Source organism: Nicotiana tomentosiformis, chromosome 4 (assembly GCF_000390325.3).
Source record: "Nicotiana tomentosiformis chromosome 4, ASM39032v3, whole genome shotgun sequence".
NCBI classification, from domain to species: Eukaryota; Viridiplantae; Streptophyta; class Magnoliopsida; order Solanales; family Solanaceae; genus Nicotiana; species Nicotiana tomentosiformis.
The window spans coordinates 11,409,386-11,429,943 of NC_090815.1; the positions used below are offsets into that span (position 1 = coordinate 11,409,386).

Below are 20,558 nucleotides of genomic sequence, written 5' to 3' on the forward strand. Positions count from 1 at the left end.
CATGCACTTGTGACACCAAGTTTTGGGATGATTATAGGTTGCACTGTATTGGAAATTTTTAAAGATATTAGTACGTATTTTGTAAACTTCATATCCTGCTATTTAATTGAGGGGAACAACTATGACTTCAAAAATATTAAAATGAGAATTTATTTAGTATTTATTGTTGGCTTGTCTGACACCGGTGTCCGGCGCCATCACGACCTTTATGAATTTTGGGTCGTGACAGATCCCTTGGCCAACCTCTATTTCATGCAAACTAATCATTTTGGCATTGGTCTATCTCATTTTTTTAGTTGACGGTAAAGGTATGGCGGGGAAAACATGTCACGACCCAATTTCCCCCCCGTGTGACGTCGTGACGATACCTAATCTCTGTGACTAGCTAAGCCTAACATTTACGGAATAATGAGATAAAAACATAAATTCAACAACTAACTGTAGCAATATCACCATAACTGAATGCCATGCCGCTTGGCATGTATAATAACCAACTCCTTAGTATACTACATAGCATTCCCAAAACCCGGAACATCGTGAATCACAAACTACAGAAGAAAAACCCAGTGTCTCTATACATCCGAGTCTATCAAAAGAAAATACAGAAGATAATGGACATGGGAAAGAGTAGAAGGGGACTTCGAGGTCTGTGGATGCGACAAATATACCTTGAAGTCTCCAAAGCTATCCCGACTCATTGATAGTGCGGCTGATAAGCAATACCTGGATCTGCATACGAAAAATATGTGCAGAAGAGTAGAATGAGTACACCAAAATCGGTACCCAGTAAGTGTCAAGCCTAACCTTGGTCGAGTAGTGACGAGATCAGTTCAGGGCCCTATTGGTGTATATATATATATATATATATATATATATATATATATATATATATATAAAATAAACTAAGACAGAATGAAATATTACAGTAAAAATAAGTACTAAAATTTAACAAGAATGAAATCATAGTAAGTCAACAGCTCAGTACACAGAAATAACAACAGGGGATCTACCGGAATACCGTTCCGTAGTCCCAAAGTAAATACGCGGAGCAAGGGAGATCTACTAGAATACCGTTCCGTAGTCCCAAAGTAAATACGCAGAGCAGGGGGATCTACTGAAATACCGTTCCGTAGTCCCAAAGTAAATATGCAGAGCAGGGAGATCTACCAGAATACCGTTCCGTAGTCCCAAAGTAAATATGCAGAGCATGGGAATCTATCGGAATACCATTCCGTAGTCCCAAAGTAAATATGCAGCGCAACAATAGAAATACAACTACATCACGAAATCTTACGATTTAGACTAAGTACCAATCAAGAAAGAAGCAGTATATTCACAAAGCATGATGCAAAGAGTTCACATAAGCAATTAAGACACGTAGACATGTTGTTCTAGACTAAACAGGATAAATCCATATGCTAGTGTAGTTCAGTTAAAGAAAGACAAGTATTTTACTTAATGAAAACGGAGTTTTTCAACAATAGCCCGTGTATGTAGTCGTCACCTCACATACATGACGCTCATATATCAAAAACAGTACCAAATCCTAAGGGGAGTCCCCCCACAAGGTTAGGCAAGCCACTTACCTCGAACCAAGCTCAATCAATTGGTAACAATGTCTTTTCCACGAATATCCGACTCCGAATGACCCAAATCTAGCCAAAAATAATTGCATATAATAAATACAACTATAATATGCTCATCTAATTAATGAAATCAACACTTTAACAAAAATTTTGAAATTTGCCCTAAAAATCGACCCGGGCCCACGTTTCGGAATCGGATAAAAGTCACAAAATACGAACACCCATTTACTCACGAGTTCACTCGTACCAAAATTAATCAAATCTGATGTCTAAGTCCCAATTAAAACTCAGAAATTCGGTTAGGGAACTTTTTCCCCATTTTCCCAACTTTTCAATCTCAATCCGAAAATAAATGGAGAAAACAACTATAGATTAATGAAATACAACAAAAACGAGTTAGGAATCGTTACCCCCAAAGCTCTTTCTGAAAATCCCTCAAAGAATCGCCAATTTTCGAGCTCCCAAGTCCAAAAATGGAGAAATGAATCAAGCCCTCAAAACTCTCTCTTTTCTGCCCAGCGAACCCGCTCCTGCAACCTCATCATCGTACCTGCGATGCCGCTTCTGCGTCTAGGATGCCGCACCTGCGAGTTTTCATTAAACTCCAGAGCCCGCACCTACGCGCCTAAGTCTGCATCTGCGGATGCACTTCTACGCTCAATCGTCCGCTTCTGTGGAACCTTGGGTCCTTCTCATCTCCGCATCTGCGACTGCCCTTCCACAGATGCGGCTCCGCTCCTGCGGCTCACTCGTCGCATCTGTGACCACTGACTCCCAGGCCTAAAGGCACACCTACGATCCCAGCCTCGCTTCTGCGGAGCCGCATCTGCGGTCTTCCCACCGCAGGTGCGAAAATACCAAAACCAGCAACTTCAGAATTCTTCTAAGTCCAAGCTTTCATCCGTTAAGCACCCGAAACTCACCCGAGGCCCCCAGGACCTCGACCAAATATACCAAATAATACTAAAACACCATACGAACTTAGTCGAGCCCTCAAACCACATCAAACAATGCTAAAATCATAAATCATCCTCCGATTCAAACCTAAAGAACTTGAAACTTCCAAATTCGACAACCGATACCGAAACCAACCAAACCACGTCCGATTGACCCCAAATTTTGCACATAAGTCATATTCAACATTACGGAACTACTCCAACTTCCTGAATCGGAGTCCAACCCCGATATAAAAAAAGTTCACTTCCGGTCAAAATCTCCAAAACTTCGACTTTCGCCCTTTCAAGCCTAAATAAGCTATGGACTTCCAAAATACAATCTGGATATGCTCCTAAGTCCAAAATCACCCAACGGAGCTAACGGAACCGATAAAATTCTATTCCGAATTCGTCTTCACATAGTTCCGACTCTATTCCAAATCCTAAGGTTTAAACCTCCATTTAGGGATTAAGTGTCCCAAAACACTCCAAAAACCAAAACGAAACCTCCCGACAAGTCATAATAGCAGAAAATAGATGCGGTTAAATACTAAATAGGGGATCAGGGCTATTACTTTCAAAGAGGCCGGTCGGGTCGTTACACAACATTTCCGACGATCTTCTTTGGTTGATTGAAATGACGAAATTGCTTGAAACTTTCAGGGGGTGGGAAGTAATAGGTGTTTAAGGAGGTTTGTTAGTTTTGATTTTGATGAGTTTCGCCGAGATGCCATTTTTTCCGAGGGAAACTTTATCGGAATGGTTTTGATATTTTTTTAGAAAGATCTTACGGTTTGTTTGGACTAATTTATGGACTGGGGTTTGGTAAAATATGTAGTAGGATATGAATGGATCTTATTTGAACTTTTACCATTGAAAATTGTGGTTGGGCAAGGGAAGGTTGTGACGGAGCAGTGGTGAAGAAGAAAGGAATGAGAAAAAAATAATTTGTAAGTTGGTTTTTAAAAAGGTGGGATCCACAAATTACAAATGTCAAATAATAAATGGTCTTAGCATCTTACGTGGTATTTATGTCAGGCAATTGAGATACACGCTCTAAGGGAGAGGTTTATTATAAGTAACTTTATCGAGTTGAAGTGTTAAAATGGAAAAATAAAAAGATCATGTACCGGCTTTAAAATTCGATTCAAGTTTAGGTGGCCCGAAAACTTTTTTGCCTATTAAAAAAGAATTTATTGAGTGGGACCAACCATGCTCAACAAAATTTTAAAAAATTTATATAATCATTAAATTTAGACATAAGAGTCTACAAGTTGGTCCCGTCAGTATACATAATAAGACGAGGGATTTTAGGAAAGCGGACAAGCTATAACCAATCTAAAGTACTCGTGTCGTGAATGGATATTTAAAAATTGATTAAATCGTTGAATCATATCGTGCCGAACCAAATTTTAAATTTCTTCTAATATAAAACCGTAAATATTTATATAAATATATATTCGTTCCAATAATTAGGATAAGTTTTATATTTTATAAAAATAAACCAAAAAAATACCGAACCGTACCGAATAAATGTACATGTAAAAAATATATTTATATATTATTTAAAAATAATATTGTAATATATTAAAATTTTTCGTGGGTCTTAGAATTGTGAAAACGGTTACAAGCGAACAAGTAATTAAACTCAAAATCCTAATTCCCAAACCTATAGTGCTACTCCTATTGAAACTAAATTATTTCTAGTATATTCATTAGCGAGACACATGCACGGTATTAGCGATTAGTAGCAAACTACATTATATTAAATATGTTTCATTTCGTATAATTTAGATTTATCTTTTTTGAATATTTAATCTTCTATGGACTTTATTCTTGAGTTCTAGCTTGGTTAATATCTTTTCACTCGTGTAATTTATATTTTCTTTTGTCTTTGTTTAGTTTATTTTATACTTGATGGATTTATATTCTTGCCATATTTTATATTTTCTTAATTCATCACCCTTTAAACAGTAAAAATATTTAGAGAGTTTGTTAAGTCGTATAAAAATATGTATGTTATTGCATTCTACTTGTACTAGTGACTTTTATATAATATTTTAAAAAATACCAAAAATTAACCAAATCGTATCGACACCGAAGAGAAACCGACATGATTTAGACGGTTTCGAAAAGTCTAATTTTGATTATACATAATAAAATAACTGAAAATTTAATATGGTACAAATTTTAGAAAATAATTATCCGAACCAAACCATTGACACCCCTACTCCTGACACAATAATGGTAAATTCGTGTAGTACAAAAGATCAACAACAAGAATGTTGTATGCCAATTTTGTTGCATTTGTAGCCACTCCACAAGAAAAGAGTTCCATGCTCTTGCTACAAACTATTTCCTTCAAAACTTTTTATGGTTTTGTTTCTCAAACATAGTTCAATTTACCTCCCAAAGTATGGTTTCCCATGTTATGAATGACCATCAAACCAAAAATTCGAACCGATCCGTATTATTTGGATTGGTTCGGATCGAATTTCAACTCTTTGAATCGGATTTTAGATTAAAGATTTAATTATTTTGGATATCGGATCGGATACGATTTGGCTCGATTTAAATCCGAACCGATCCGAAATCCGAAATATATGGTCTACATATAAATGTGAGGGTGCCATCGGGATAAATCTAAGGTTTCATACTTTTATTTGTCTTATTTCTCTCACATCGGCAAGTGCGAAGTGTATCTCTTAGAGCTTTTAGACCTAAGCCTCTCTTAGTCTCTCTATCTTCAGAACTCACACTCCATCTCCAATATCGCCGCTTCATTTTTGCTCTCCATAAGTAAGGTTTGTTGGTTTTTTGTTTCGATTTTTTATTTTCTCCCTCCTTTTCATTTTAGATTATTGATTGATTATTTCCTATCTATGGTCGACTTTTCTTTTAGATGGATCTATGGTTTTGATTTTTTATTCTCTCTCTCCTTTCCATTTCAGAGCTTAAATTTTTCAAAGATGCTATTTGATTAAAAATATACTGCTGCTCATTTGATTATCTTAGAGCTTAAATATTAAGTTTTTGCATGAATTTTTGTCTGTTGCTAGCTCGTGCACTTAAGCATTTTTGTGGGTTATTGTATTTCATCTCTATCCTTTTTAATTGTTGGGTGCTGAATTTTTACATGAATTTTATTTTATTCTTGTTTCATAGATGACAGAGCCAGAGGCAGTGATTGGAAATGAGCTTCAAATTCTTGAAAAAGTGATTGGAAATTATTTGGCAGTGTGTTATGATCATACATAGTTTCCTTATCATGAAAGTTTTGAGTAATTTGTGCGTGACTCGTTAGTTTGATGTGAAACACGAGCTAGCTATACTTAAAGTCATTTATTTTAGCATCTTAATATATAAGGCTTACAATCCGAATCGTAATCCGAAATATTGATCCGATCCAAACATCAAAATCTAATCTGAACCGAATTTAATTTGGTTCGGATTCGGATTGTAATTTACCAAATTCGAAATCCGAAATTATAGTTTAAAATGTGCCAAATCCGATCCATGAACAGACCTACGTGAGATTACACTATAGTTTTCAGAAGATCTGGGACATGTAGTGCCACCTATAGATTCATTGTTTAAAAAGAAAAATACATATTCTAAATTTACATACATTATTCTACAAATGGTATGTCGGGAATTAAAGGATTGATTGGATTTAACTAGTTAAAAGGACAAAAACTAAAATTGTTAAGTCAATATTTTATTTCTTTATAAGATGTGTTCCCTGTTTTGATTCCAGAACTTATACACAAATGCAAAAGTAGAGTTTTTAGCCAATATTGTCCCTTATCTTTGAGGGTAGGTCTATTTTGGTCCCTCAGATATAGCCCTGAACATATTTAGTCCCTTAAGTATGTTAAAGTGGAGCACCTTTAGTCTCACTGACACAATGTGTTCAAAAACTAACGGTGTTACTCAACTCTGATTCATGAAGCAAATCTTCTGCTCTGAAACAAAACGTTTCCTCTCCTTTTATTGGATAACGCAAATTATCACTTTAATTCCTCATTTTTAGATAATGCCTTCTAAAATTTTGACCTTGAAAATATCCCCTTATGTGCCAGTTTTCAATGAAAAAATGACGTTGTATAGCCGCTGCAAAAATAATAACCGAATATGTATAAAATTTGCATATATATACATTTAAAAATTTCGGTAGATTTTTCCAAAAAGAAAAGTTAAAATTTGAAAAATAGAGCTGTTAGGATCACTTCTACGCATATTATTAAAGCAAACGAATAACCAGGTTGTATTATCACTTTTAGCCCGTGCCAGAAACTATTTACATCTGGTAGCAGAAAAAGTATATAAAAATTATAATTTTCTTTCTTTTTCATTTGTAATTTTTTTCCTGATTTTACATTTTTTTGAATCAAAATTATTGTAGTCACGCGCATAGTTTATGTGACTTGCATATACTTTGTGTAACGACCCGACTTGTCATTTTAAGAATTAACTCCTCGTTTAGTGACTTAAGGTCTCGAGCAGCTTCGTAATATGTATCCCGCGAGTGTGGTCGAGTTTGATTTTCGGAAGATTCGGAATTCAATTAAAAGAACAATTCTCAATTTTGAAGCTTAAATAAAACAAAGTTGACCGGAGATTTGACTTATGTGTAAACGACCTCGGATTCGAATTCTGATGATTTCAATAGTTTCGTATGGTGATTTTGGACTTAGGATCATGTCCGAAAAATTATTTGGAGGTCCGTAGTGGAATTAGGCTTGAAATGCCGAAAGTTTGAATTTTTAAAAAGTTTGACCGGGGGGTTGACTTTTTGATATCGAGGTCGAAATTCGATTCAGAAAATTAGAATAGTTTCGTTATGTTATTTATGACTTGTGTGCAAAATTTAAAGTCATTTCGGATTGATTTGATGTATTTCGGCACAAGATATAGAATTTGAAAGTTCAAAGTTCATTAGGCTTAATTTGAGGTATGATTCATGATTTTAGCGTTGTTTGATGATATTCGAAGCTTTGACTAAGTTTGTATGATGTTTTAGGACTTGTTGGTATATTTGGTTGAGGTCCCGAGTGGCTCGGGTGAGTTTCGGGGTGGTTTCGGACCATTTCTAGGCCATTTTTAATTGCTGGTTTCTGCCTACAGAGGTGTGCATCGCGATTGCGAACTTTTGGCCGCATTCGCGAAGAGCAAACAGCAGTTTGGCGCCTTGTGAATCGCGATCGCGGAAGCTCTTTCGCGATCGCGTAAAACAAATCTTTGTTGCACTAACCCGACTTTGGAAGCTTATATCTCGCAATCTATAAGGAATTTGGAGATGATCCAAAAATGAAGGTTGTACCCCTTGATGTCTAGTTTTCAGAAAAGTAAATCATTTGTCATTTGGAGTCCATTTGTCATTTGGAATTGTGTACAAAAAGTATGCTGGTACACTATAGGCTGTCTAGGAAGAGTTTGGAAATCTCTGTTGTACAGGGCTGACTTTAGAAGCTTATATCTAGAAATCTATAAGGAATTGGGAGATGAGCAAAAAATTAAAGTTATAGTCCTTGGTGTCTAGCTTTCAAAAAGTTAAACTATTTACAATTTGGAGTTTTGTACAAAGGGTTATGACTATTATACTAGAGGCTATCTGGAAGAGTTGGAGGAGTTTGTTCTTCGCGATCGTGATTGGTTTACCGCAATCGCGAAGAGCAATTTTGGGGCTGAAAATTTTTGTTCTTCGCGATCGCGAAGAGTAAATACCTAGGTAGTAGCTATATTTCGAGGTTTCAGCCATTTTTGACATATTTGGAGCTATGGAGCTCTGATTGAAGCGATTTTTTAGGCGATTTTCACCATATGAATTAGGGTAAGTATTCTATATCCTAAAGTATCTATATTTCATGAATGTATGATTATATTTATCGTTTAATTCGGATTTTAATGGAAGAAATTAAGATTTTTGTAACATCTTTCAAAAATAAAAATTTAAGATTTGGAGGTCGAGTTGTTATTGGAATTCAATAAAATTGGTATGGTTCAACTCGTATCGGAATGGGTGTTCGGATTTCATAAAAATTATGTCGGGTTCCGAGGGACGGGTCCCGCATTGACTTTTGTTGACTTTTTGGAATAAATTTTTAAGTCGACGTATTATTATCCGGAATTATTTCCGACGAATTTTAATGGAGTTATACAATTAATTTGGATAGATTTGAGCTGTCCGAAGGTCAATTCAAGCAAGAAGGCTATTTTAGAATATCGGCCTAACTTCAAAAAGGTAAGTGTCTTGCTTAACCTCGAGTGGGAGAATTATCCCTTAAGCATTGAGTCTTATGTACCAATTGTGAAATGTGAAAAGCCGTGTACGCGAGGTGACGAGTACGTACTCGGGCTTATACGTGCAAAATTCATTGAATTAAAGTCTTAGGCATTATTGTGTAGTAAATTGAAAAATTATGGAAAATTATTAAATCATTTGCCATGCCTAAATCCTTATTGTTGAATTTGTTTTTATATAATAATTTGATGTGATTGTTACTTGAAATATTTATGAAATTTCATGATTATTGTTGGTTTAATATTTCTTGGAAATTAATTACAATATGAATTTTTTTATGCAAATAATTAATTTAAGCGATCTTAAGAATAAGTGTTAATATAATTATCTAAATTGCATTAATGAAGGTTTTGCTTTATGCTGAGTAATTTCTATCTCTATTGATTATTTTTGGGTGTTATATACATTGTGTGGAGCCTTGGGCTATTTATTGTGAATTTAATTGATTTTTGTTATATCTTTAGAATTTGGTTGTGGCCATTGGGCAAATTGTGATATGAATTGATTTATTATGTTGCCGTGTTAATTTTCCGTATAAATTATTGTGTTGTGTGAGTTATTATTTTGGGGAGATAAGGGTGACATTTCACAGTTGATATTATGTGGGTATAAGGGTGGCATTTCACTGTTGTTGTGTTTGTTGGAATATTGTCTGGGCGGAGCGACAAGGGTGGCTATTGGAGCGATAAGGGTGGCAATAGGAGCGATAAGGGTGGCTATTGATATTGTCTGGGCGGAGCGATAAGGGTGGCTATAGGAGTGATAAGGGTGGCAATAGGAGCGATAAGGGTGGCTATTGTCAGGGACGATATGTGATGATGTGGGGTTGTAGTGTTGATAATTTTCATGTGATATTATGATTTTCTTGTGTTTACTTTTATACCTTGTACAATTTGTCTTGTTGTTGGTAAATTGATAACAATCTGATTTATGTTGAAATTGAGAGCATGTGGCTATTGCCAGGCGGATTATAAATTGAAATGTGGGCACGAGGTGCCGTGAGTAAATAATGAGGATATTTGGCACGTGAATTGTCCGTACAGTTGTGATATGAAATGTGGACACGAGGTGTTGTGATGAAATAATGATGATAATTGGCACGTGAATTGTCCGTGCAATTGTGATATGATTTAATTATGGGTACGAGGTGCCGTGAAAATATGAAAATGGGCTGAGACCCATGTTTACGAAAAATATGAAAATGGCCCGTATTTTTTATGATTATGAAATGAGGTGTCACATGGTGAATTTTTAATTGAAAGAATTATATTCAAAATATTTATTTGGAAGGATTTTTATTCATAAAGAATTATATGAAAGAATTATATCTGAAAGATATTTATTTGAGAAAACTACATTTAAAAGAGAGTTATTTGGAAGAATTATATGTGAAGGATATTTATTTGAAAAACTTGAATTAATTGGGCGTACATGTATTTATTAATTGTTGAGTGATATTTATGGTATTCTTGTTGTCTTGCTGCGCATACCACTAGTTGTTTTATCCTGCCCTTATTGCTATATGTTTTCTAGTATTTTGTATATTATATTGCATAGGTTATTAGACTAGTGAGTGTCTGGACTGTATCTCGTCTCTACTCCATTGAGGTTAGTCTTGATACTTATTAGGTAACGACCGTGGTGTACTCTTACTACACTTCTACACATTTTTTGTGCAAAGCAAGGTATTGGAGATATCGAACCTGAGTAGAGTTAAAGCGGGATCTTAAGTATTCAAGGTAGAGCTGCTTGGCCGTCGCAGTCCCTTGGAGTCTTTTTATTTCATTGTACTGTTAATTTGTAATCAAACAGTATTGTATATTCGGTCCTCGTGATCATTCCATGTATTCAGTTAGAGTTCGTAACTCAATACTACAAATCTTGGGAGGTTGTATATTATAATTATTTCCGTTGTTAATTTCAAAAATAAAAAATTATTTCAAAATGTAATTGAAATCGGCTTACCTAGTCTTAGAGATTAGGTACCATCACGATGCCTGTGGTGGGATTTTGGATCGTGACAAGTTGGTATCAGAGCTCTAGGTTCATAGGTTCTACGAGTCACGAACGAGTCTAGTAGAGTCTTGCAGATCGATACGGAGACGTCTGTACTTATCTTCGAGAGGCTACAGAACTGTTAGGAAATTTCCATTTCTTTCATTCCCGTCGTGCGAAATTTGTTGAATTTGGAATTTGAACCTTTGTATCTCCATTCTCTCGCAGATGGTGAGGACACGTGCTACTAGGTTAGCTGAGCAGACATCCGCACATACTGCTAGGGTTGCAAGAGGTCGGGGCCGAGGTAGAGGCTGAGGTAGAGGTCGAGGAAGGGCACGTGCTGCGACTAGAGCACCTATCAGAACAACAGTTGAGGAGCCACTAGTAGCTCCAGTTGGGGGACATGTACCAGAAGCACCTGTTGTTACCCCTGGACTTTAGGAGACTTTAGCATAGTTCCTGAGTATGTTTGGTACATTAACTCAGGCGGGATTGATCTCTATTGCACCAAACATTTCGCAAATTGGGGGAGTAGCTCAGACTCCTATCTCAACTCTAGAGCAGCAGGTTCACGTTGGTCAGGTTCCGGGTGTAGTACCGGTAAAACCTTTTATTTCGGTTCGACCTGAGGTCAGGCCCGAGGCATCATAAGAAGAACAAAAGAGACTTGAAAGGTTTAAGAGGTATAGTCCACCTACTTTCAGTGGCACAACAATAGAGTATGCCCAAGAATTTCTAAAAAAAGGGTCACTGTATTCTCCGCACCATGGGTATGGTGGAGGTGAGAGGAGTTACCTTTACTACATTTCAACTGTCAGGCGCAGCATATCGGTGGTGGCAAATCTATGAAGAAGGTAGACCAGCCGATGCCACACCACCAACTTGGGCTCAATTTTCGGAAATATTCTTGAAAGAGTTTGTTCCCCAGACTCTCAGAGATGCGTGGCATGCAGAGTTTGAACGGTTGTGTCAGGGCACTATGACAGTGTCAGAATATGCTATCAGGTTTAGTGAGTTAGCCCGTCATGCACCTATCTTGGTTCCTACAATCAGAGAGCGGGTCCGCAGATTCATTGAGGGGCTCGAATATGATATTAAAATATGCATGGCTCGAGAATTGAAAACTGATACTCCATTTCAACAAGTAGTAGAGATTGCAAGGAAGATTGAGGGTGTTTTAGACGAGGAAAGGGAGTCTAAGGAGGCCAAAAGGTCTCGAAGATCTGGAGGGTTAAGTGGATTTTACTCTTCAGCTAGAACCTATTATAGCGGAGGCTCGAGCAGTCGGTTAGCTTAGTCCGCACATCAGATTACTCGGAGTGCTCCAGTTTACAGTGCACCACCGACACGAGATTCTTACACTGGTTATTTCAGTTATTCGACACAGACTCAGTACGAGCAGCCGCGACCTCAAAGGGGTTGTTATGAGTGTGGTGATACTAGGCATATCATGAGAGATTGTCCCAGACTTGGGGAGGGGTGGATTTCATCAGAACACTCCAGCTACAAGCTTTATTCCAGTTGATACTCCACGTGCACAGTCAGCTAGAGGTGGAGGACAGGCGGGTAGTGGGCGCCTAAGAGGTGGAGGCCCGAACCGTTGATTTAATCACTATGATTTGGCTGAGGCCAATACACCAGATGGTATCGTAACCGATACGATCATGATTTTTATTATAAAAGGATATTTTTCTTAATTTGATTCGGTTCTGAATATTGAGGTGAGTCCTCCTATTATGCTCCATTTATGGGTGAGCTTCGTAAATTTGTGACCCACTTATATGTTTATCCCTGTTGGGAGATTTGAAAGTGTGAGCCTGTGTCTGTCATTTAATTTTGTACACCATTGAGAGCTATAAGTCCAAAAGTAATTTTTATTATTCATTACAGTGGGTTTAATGTGTTTCGGAATAATTGATTTCAATTTTTATGAATTATACGCCCTACCGGTATGGCGGTTTATTATGTGTTGTGAAAACTGGTTATGAAACATATTGAAAAGAAGAAAGAAAGGAAAATTGAAATTTCAGTTGGCACAATGTGCAAAATACTTGTGATTCGGAGTTGAGGACAAAATCCTCGCATTTTATATATGATGTGAAATATTTAAACCGAGCTACAAGTCGCGGTGGAAGTTATATAAGGACGAGGTCCTTGTGGTGAAATATTTATGAGTTTAAAATTATCCCTTTGTGAAATTAATTTGTACAATAATATTAATAGAGAGTCATGCCTGTTAGGCTTATTTAATAATTCTTGTATATTTTTCTGTTCATATTCAGCCATTTTCATGCTGTAAACATCGAGTTTTAGCCTATGAGGTGAGTGCCCAGGTGGCGTTAAATGTGACTCATTAATCCGAGTAAGTAATCATGAGGTCTTCATGCCTCACGTTCCGTTGTCAGTGTTGTGAAAATTCGAAATGAGGTGGTGGTTAATATGAGATTAATTGATGATGCTGGAATTAATTATGAACCGCTTTTAAGACCAGAGATGTGGTGATGAGCATACATATGATGTGTTTCATGTCCTGATATCATTGTGATAATGCAGTGTTTGTAACGCTGAGATTGTGTTATTGATATATACATTGTGTATGTGTTGTTAGGAGTTGTTTTGGTGTTACTTTGGCAGGTGGTTAGACCCAATTACAGGGGAGACTCTGCCGAAATTTCTGAAAAAAATTTGGGAGTTAGAAAAAACATTTGGGAGATTGAGACGTGCAAAGAAGAGACAAAATTATGTTATGTGTTTGAGGGCGAATGATCCTAAGCGGGGAAGAATGTAACACCCCGAAAATTTTTTGAAGTACTTCAACACTATCAAGAAAGTTGATGTGCGTAGGTACGAGTTGCTATAGCCAGTTGAGACTAATACCGTGCGTTGATATGAAAATCAGGCCTTTTGAAAATATTTGGAGTGTAAGAAATTGGTTTCAAAGTTTATAAATATGGATCAAAGAAGTAATCTCAATTGAGATGGTATTGTCATACCCCTGTTAAATTTATGGTGACATAGAATCACCCGCGAGTATGTATGCAGTAAATACATTCAGTAAATTAAGTCTTCAAAAATATTATTGGCACGTTCGAGGACGAACGTATGTTTAAGAGGGGGAAAATGTAACGACCCGACTTATCGTTTTAAGAATTAATGCCTAGTTCAGTGACTTAAGGTCTCGAGAAGCTTCGTAATATGTATCCCGTGAGTGTAGTCGAGTTTGATTTTCGGAAGATTCAGAATTTAATTAAAAGAACAATTCTCATTTTTGAAGCTTAAATGAAAAAAAGGTTGACCGGAGATTTGACTTATGTGTAAACGATCTCGAATTCGAATTTTGATGATTTCAATAGCTCCGTATGGTAATTTTGGACGTAAAGCGTGTCCGAAAAATTATTTGAAGGTCCGTAGTGGAATTAGGCTTGAAATGCCGAAAGTTGAATTTTTGAAAAGTTTGACTGGGGGTTGACCTTTTGATATCGAGGTCGGAATTCGATTCTGGAAATTGGAATAGCTTCATTATGTTATTTATGACTTATGTGCAAAATTTGAAGTCATTCCGGATTGATTTGATGTATTTCGGCACAAGATATAGAATTTGAAAGTTCAAAGTTTATTAGGCGTGAATTGAGGTGTGATTCGTGATTTTAGCGTTGTTTGATGTGATTCGAGGCTTCGATTAAGTTCGTATGATGTTTTAGGACTTGTTGGTATATTTGGTCGAGGTCCCGAGGGACTCGGGTAAGTTTCGAGGTGGTTTCAGACCATTTCTAGGCCATTTTTAATTGCTGGTTTCTGCCTACAGAGGTGTGCATCACGATCGCGAACTTTTGGTCGCGTTCACGAAGAGCAAACAGCAGTTTGGGGCCTTGTGAATCGCGATCGCGAAAGCTCTTTCACGATCGCGTAAAACAAATCTTTGTTGCACTAACTCGACTTTGGAAGCTTATATCTCGCAATCTATAAGGAACTTGGAGATGATCCAAAAATGAAAGTTGTATCCCTTGATGTCTAGTTTTCTGTAAAGTAAACCATTTGTCATTTGGAGTTGTGTACAAAAAGTTATGCTGGGTACCCTATAGTCTATCTGGAAAGAGTTTGGAAATCTCTGTTACACAGGGCTGATTTTGGAAGCTTATATCTAGAAATCTATAAGGAATTGGAGATGAGCAACAAATGAAAGCTATATCCCTTGGTGTCTAGTTTTCATAAGGTTAAACCTTTTGCAATTTGGAGTTTTGTACAAAGGGTTATGACCATTATACTAGAGGCTGTCTGGAAGAGTTGGGGGAGTTTGTTCTTCGCGATCGCGATTGATTTTCCGCGATCGCGAAGAGCAATTTTGGGGCTGAAAATTTTTGTATTTCGCGATCGCGAAGAGTAAATACCTGGGCAGTAGCTATATTTCGAGGTTTCAGCCATTTATGACATATTTGGAGCTATGGAACTCAGATTGAAGTGATTGGTGAGGCGATTTTCACCATATGGATTAGGGTAAGTATTCTATATCCTAAAGTGTTTATATTTTATGAATGTATGATTATATTCATCGTTTAATTCGGATTTTAATGGAAGAAATCAAGATTTTTGTAAAATCTTCCAAAAACGAAAATTTAAGATTTGGAGGTTGAGTTGTTATTGGAATTCAATAAAATTGGTATGGTTGAACTTGTATTGGAATGGGTGTTCGGATTTCATGAAAATTATGTCGGGTTCTGAGGGGCGGGTCCCGCATTGACTTTTGTTGACTTTTTGGAATAAATTTTTAAGTCGACGTATTATTATCCGAAATTATTTCCGACGAATTTTAATGGAGTTATACAATTAATTTGGATAGATTTGAGCTGTCCGGAAGTCAATTCAAGCAAGAAGGCTATTTTGGAATATCAGCCTAACTTCAAAAAGGTAAGTGTCTTGCTTAACCTCGAGTGAGGGAATTACCCCTTAATCATTGAGTCTTATGTGCCATTTGTGAAATGTGAAAAGCCGTGTACGCGGGGTGACGAGTACGTACTTGGGCTTATACGTGCAAAATTTATTGAATTAAAGTCTTAGGCATTATTGTGTAGTAAATTGGGAAATTGTGAAAAATTATTAAATCATCTGTTTGCCATACCTAAATCCTGATTGCTGAATTTGTTTCTATATGATAATTTGATGTGATTGTTACTTGAAATATTTATGAAATTTTGTGAGTATTGTTGGTTTAATATTTCTTGAAAATTAATTCCAATATGAATTTTCTTATACAAATAATTAATTTAAGCGAGCTTAAGAATAAGTGTTAATATAATTATCTAAATTGCATTAATGAAGGCTTTGCTTTATGCTGAGTAATTTCTATCTCTATTTATTATTTTTGGGTGTTATATATATTGTGTGGAGCCTTGGGCTATTTGTTGTGAATTTAATTAATTTTTGTTATATCTTTAAAATTTGGTTGTGGCCATTGGGCAAATTGTGATATGAATTGATTTTATTATGTTACCGTGTTAATTTTCCGTGTAAATTGTTGTGTTGTGTGAGTTATTATTTTGGGGAGATAAGGGTGGCATTTCACCGTTGATATTATGTGGGTATAAGGGTGGCATTTTACTGCTGTTGTGTTTGTTGGAATATTGTCTGGGAGGAGCGATAAGGGTGGCTATTGATATTGTCTGGGCGGAGCGATAAGGGTGGCTATAGGAGTGATAAGGGTGGCAATAGGAGCGATAAGGGTGGCTATTGTCAGGGACGATATGTGATGATGTGGGGTTGTAGTGTTGATAATTTTCATGTGATATTATGATTTTCTTGTGTTTACTTTTATACCTTGTACAATTTGTCTTGTTGTTGGTAAATTGATAACAATCTGATTTATGTTGAAATTGAGAGCATGTGGCTATTGCCAGGCGGATTATAAATTGAAATGTGGGCACGAGGTGCCGTGAGTAAATAATGAGGATATTTGGCACGTGAATTATCCGTGCAGTTATGATATGAAATGTGGGCACGAGGTGCTGTGATGAAATGATGATGATAATTGGCACGTGATTTGTCCGTGCAATTGCGATATGATTTAATTATGGACACGAGGTGAAAATGGGCTGAGACTCGTGTTTACGAAAAATATAAAAATGGCCCGTATTTTTTATGATTATGAAATGAGGTGTCACATGGTGACTTTTTAATTGAAAGAATTATATTCAAAATATTTATTTGGAAGGATTTTTATTAAAAAAGAATTATATGAAAGAATTGTATCTGAAAGATATTTATTTGAGAAAACTACATTTAAAAGAGAGTTATTTGGAAGAATTATATGTGAAAGATATTTATTTAAAAAAATTGAATTAATTGGGCGTACATGTATTTATTAATTATTGAGTGATATTTATGGTATTCTTGTTGTCTTGCTGCGCATACCACTAGTTATTTTATCCTGCCCTTATTGTTATATGTTTTCTAGTATTTTGTATATTATATTGCACAGGTTATTAGACTAGTGAGTGTCCGGACTGTACCTCGTCTCTACTCTATTGAGGTTAGTCTTGATACTTACCGGGTACCGACCGTGGTATACTCATACTACACTTCTGCACATTTTTTGTGCATGGCAAGGTATTGGAGATATCGAACCTGAGTAAAGTTAAAGCGGGATCATAAGGATTCAAGGTAGAACTGCTTGGCCGTCGCAGTCCCTTGGTGTCTTTTTATTTCATTCCCTTAGAGCTGCTTGGCCGCTTTTGTTATGCATTTTAAAAATTTATGAAATTTATTGAACAAGTTACGATATCGTACACTTGTTGTTTTATACACACCGCAAATCGCGTCATGTGAAACGTACCCGCAATTCACAACATGTTTTATTTTAGGGAAAAAAGGTCAAATATAACCCTCTACTTTGGTATATTGTTCACATTTACCCTCCCTTATACTATTAGGTCATATATACCCTTACCGTTAGCCAAACTTTCTAAAAATATCCTCCACCTAACGGAAAGCCACCAAATTTTAGAAAGACTTATTTTTTTAAAAAACCCATTAATAACACATTAAACCCTTTTATTTATTATACTTTTTCCTCACAGATTAGTCATTTCTTTCGTAGTCACTTGTTGAACTCAAGAAGTGAAAGACATAAAAATATCAACAACTATATATTCATTTATATATTTAGTCACAATTCTTTTAATATCCTTATTGTATGTTTATTATATTCTACCTTTTTCAATTTCCTTTTTCTTCTTCTAGCTTTTCACTTTGTTTTATTTTGCCATGTTGAACTGTATCGAGTATCTACCATAATTTTCTTTCCACCATGACTTGAATGTTTGTAATATCTTATTAGGTTGACAGTTCTGAAGTCTTAAGGCAACTACAAAGGTATTTCTTCCTCCAATAGTGAGCTTTTGTTGATGAATATTTATGTACCATTATTTTCTTAATTAAGCATTTGGGCTATGAGAAGTTATCGCCAAATCACGCTTTAAGAACCAAAGTTAGATTACAAGCTATGGGATGTGATACTCATAATTCTTAGTAACGAATGAACTTATAATGAACAAAAATTATAAAATAATTAGAGGATATTCAATTTAATTTCAAGCTACAGTCTAAGAAATTCATCAAGAATAAAAGAAAGTGCACCAAGAAGTTGGAAAGTAACCTAACAACACAAGTACACTAACTTCATGTAATAACCAAACACAAGTATTGTTAAAGTATATATCAGTTGTTATCAACATACAAACCAATTATCAAGTGTGCATTACATTAGACAAAGGGATGTCATATTATACCCACGCAGAAATACAACCGAAAGTGATAACATGATATCCTAATACCACCATGAACAACTAAGAACTAAAATATAAGTATTTACTAATCCTACTGCCACCATCATTCTCACACACTCTCTATAAATGAATAAAATGTGTTAAAACGTCTCAGAAATCTAGGTTCCGTATTTTTATATGATGGATTTATCGGGTTGTGGGTTAATATATTTTTAAAAAAAATATTTTTTTTTTTAATTTGGTGGCTTTCCGTTAGATATGGGGTATTTTTAAAAAGTTTGGCTATCGGTAAGGGTAGATGTGGCTTAATAGTATAACAGAGGATAGATATAAATAATATATCAAAGTATATGAGTATATTTAACCCTTTTTCCTTTATGTTAATTATTTAAAGTTGTAGTCAATAGTACTAGACCCACGATAGGAAGGTGTGGAGGTCGAGGATTAGGGTTGTAGGTTGACAGATAGTAGTGTGTTCCTCCTAGGCCATTCAATAGTACTATGACTATTTTTATAATTTTCTATTTACGGTTCTTTATTACGCATGTTGCGGCATTCGTACACGTTACTATGTTACACTGTTGCTAACATTATTTGCTACTTGGTGCTTTATTTTCATTGTTTCTTGAGTCGAGGGTCTATCGGAAACAACTTCTCTATCTGTATGAGGTAGGGGTAAGGTTTGCGTACACACTACCCTCCTCAGATTCTATTTATGGGATCAAACTGGGTTTGTTGTTGTTGTTGTTGTTGTTGTTGTTAAAGTTGTAGTCAAGTCGCATGAACGCACACTTGAGTTGGGATTTACGTATTATGATTATGCCACGAAAATCGTGCAAGCTACGATGTTTGAAATAATTATTCTTTCTAAGCTTTGAGATTGTTGTAAGGCCTTGAGTTATGGGAAGTATTGTGGATAAAGTGTAAGACTTAGTCATTGTTATCGTTGAGAAGCTCATCTATATCTAAAGCCCTTAATAAGGGTTAGCTTAGCTTATTTGTTTATTGATGTTGGGCCCAGCAGACATTTGGCCCGGATCCAATATTCTCAAACCTAAACCCCACTTTACATAGGAACGTGGTCTATTTTTATTTAAACAAATTGGGGTTTTCCTCTTTCACTACTATTTTTAACTATATGAAATATATCAACAAAATCAACTAAAATCTGTTAACTCAACTTAATCAAACGAACAAGTTATAGCTGAAAATAAATCCACAGAACTATCTAACATGAAGCAAGAAAAAATAATAATTTAAAAGAAAACAACCAAACGTTGGCCTTTTGATCTTTTTGGTCCTTTCAAACTAGTATTAGTTTATATCTTTGCTTAACTAGCAGTTCACTCTCAAACCTCAGTATTCATAAACCCAATTTTGATTCAAACCTCAGTATTCCTTTCAACCCCCGATACTGAGGTTTGATTCAAACCTCAGTATTCATAAACCCAATTTTGAACTATACCTACAAACTAATTACCAAACAAACAATTAACAGAGAATAATTAAAGCATGGAAGTAGTAACTAAAGTAGAAATGGACCTTTTAGCCAGAGATTTCTTTATTACTTTGAAAATGAGAACTCACGAACAAAACGACATGGCATCAAACGTACGCTGAAGCCATGGGCTGTTGTTTTGTGCGAAAAGCTGCTGTTTCGCTAAGTATCGGGGGGCTGTTTCGTGGCTGTTTTGGCAGCTGCTTTGGGGCTATTTTTGAGCTGAGTTCTAATGGTACTCACTACTGGTTTTTGGGTGAAGAAGAGGGAGTTTTCATCTGCGTTTTTCAGTGACATTTTGGGGCGAATTTGGAACTATTTTTGACTGTTTTAAAGGTGTTTTTGAGGCATTTTTGGGGTGTTAATGGCTAATTTTTCCCCAAAGAAGGAGGATGCTAGCATTTTCCCTAATTTCGTGCCCTCTTTTTCTCGTCCCCCTTTTCATGTGTAACGAATGTC

At 36.0% G+C, this 20,558-nt stretch overlaps 1 long non-coding RNA gene across 1 annotated transcript; it reads right to left on the minus strand.

The window, feature by feature from the left end:
* Positions 1-455: 455 nt before the first annotated feature.
* On the minus strand, positions 456-20,516 carry LOC138908871 (uncharacterized). Its single transcript, XR_011415266.1, has 2 exons — positions 20,144-20,516; positions 456-729 (listed from the first exon to the last, which is right to left on the minus strand). It is a non-coding gene; the product is annotated as an uncharacterized lncRNA (long non-coding RNA).
* Between the last annotated feature and the right edge of the window lie 42 nt (positions 20,517-20,558).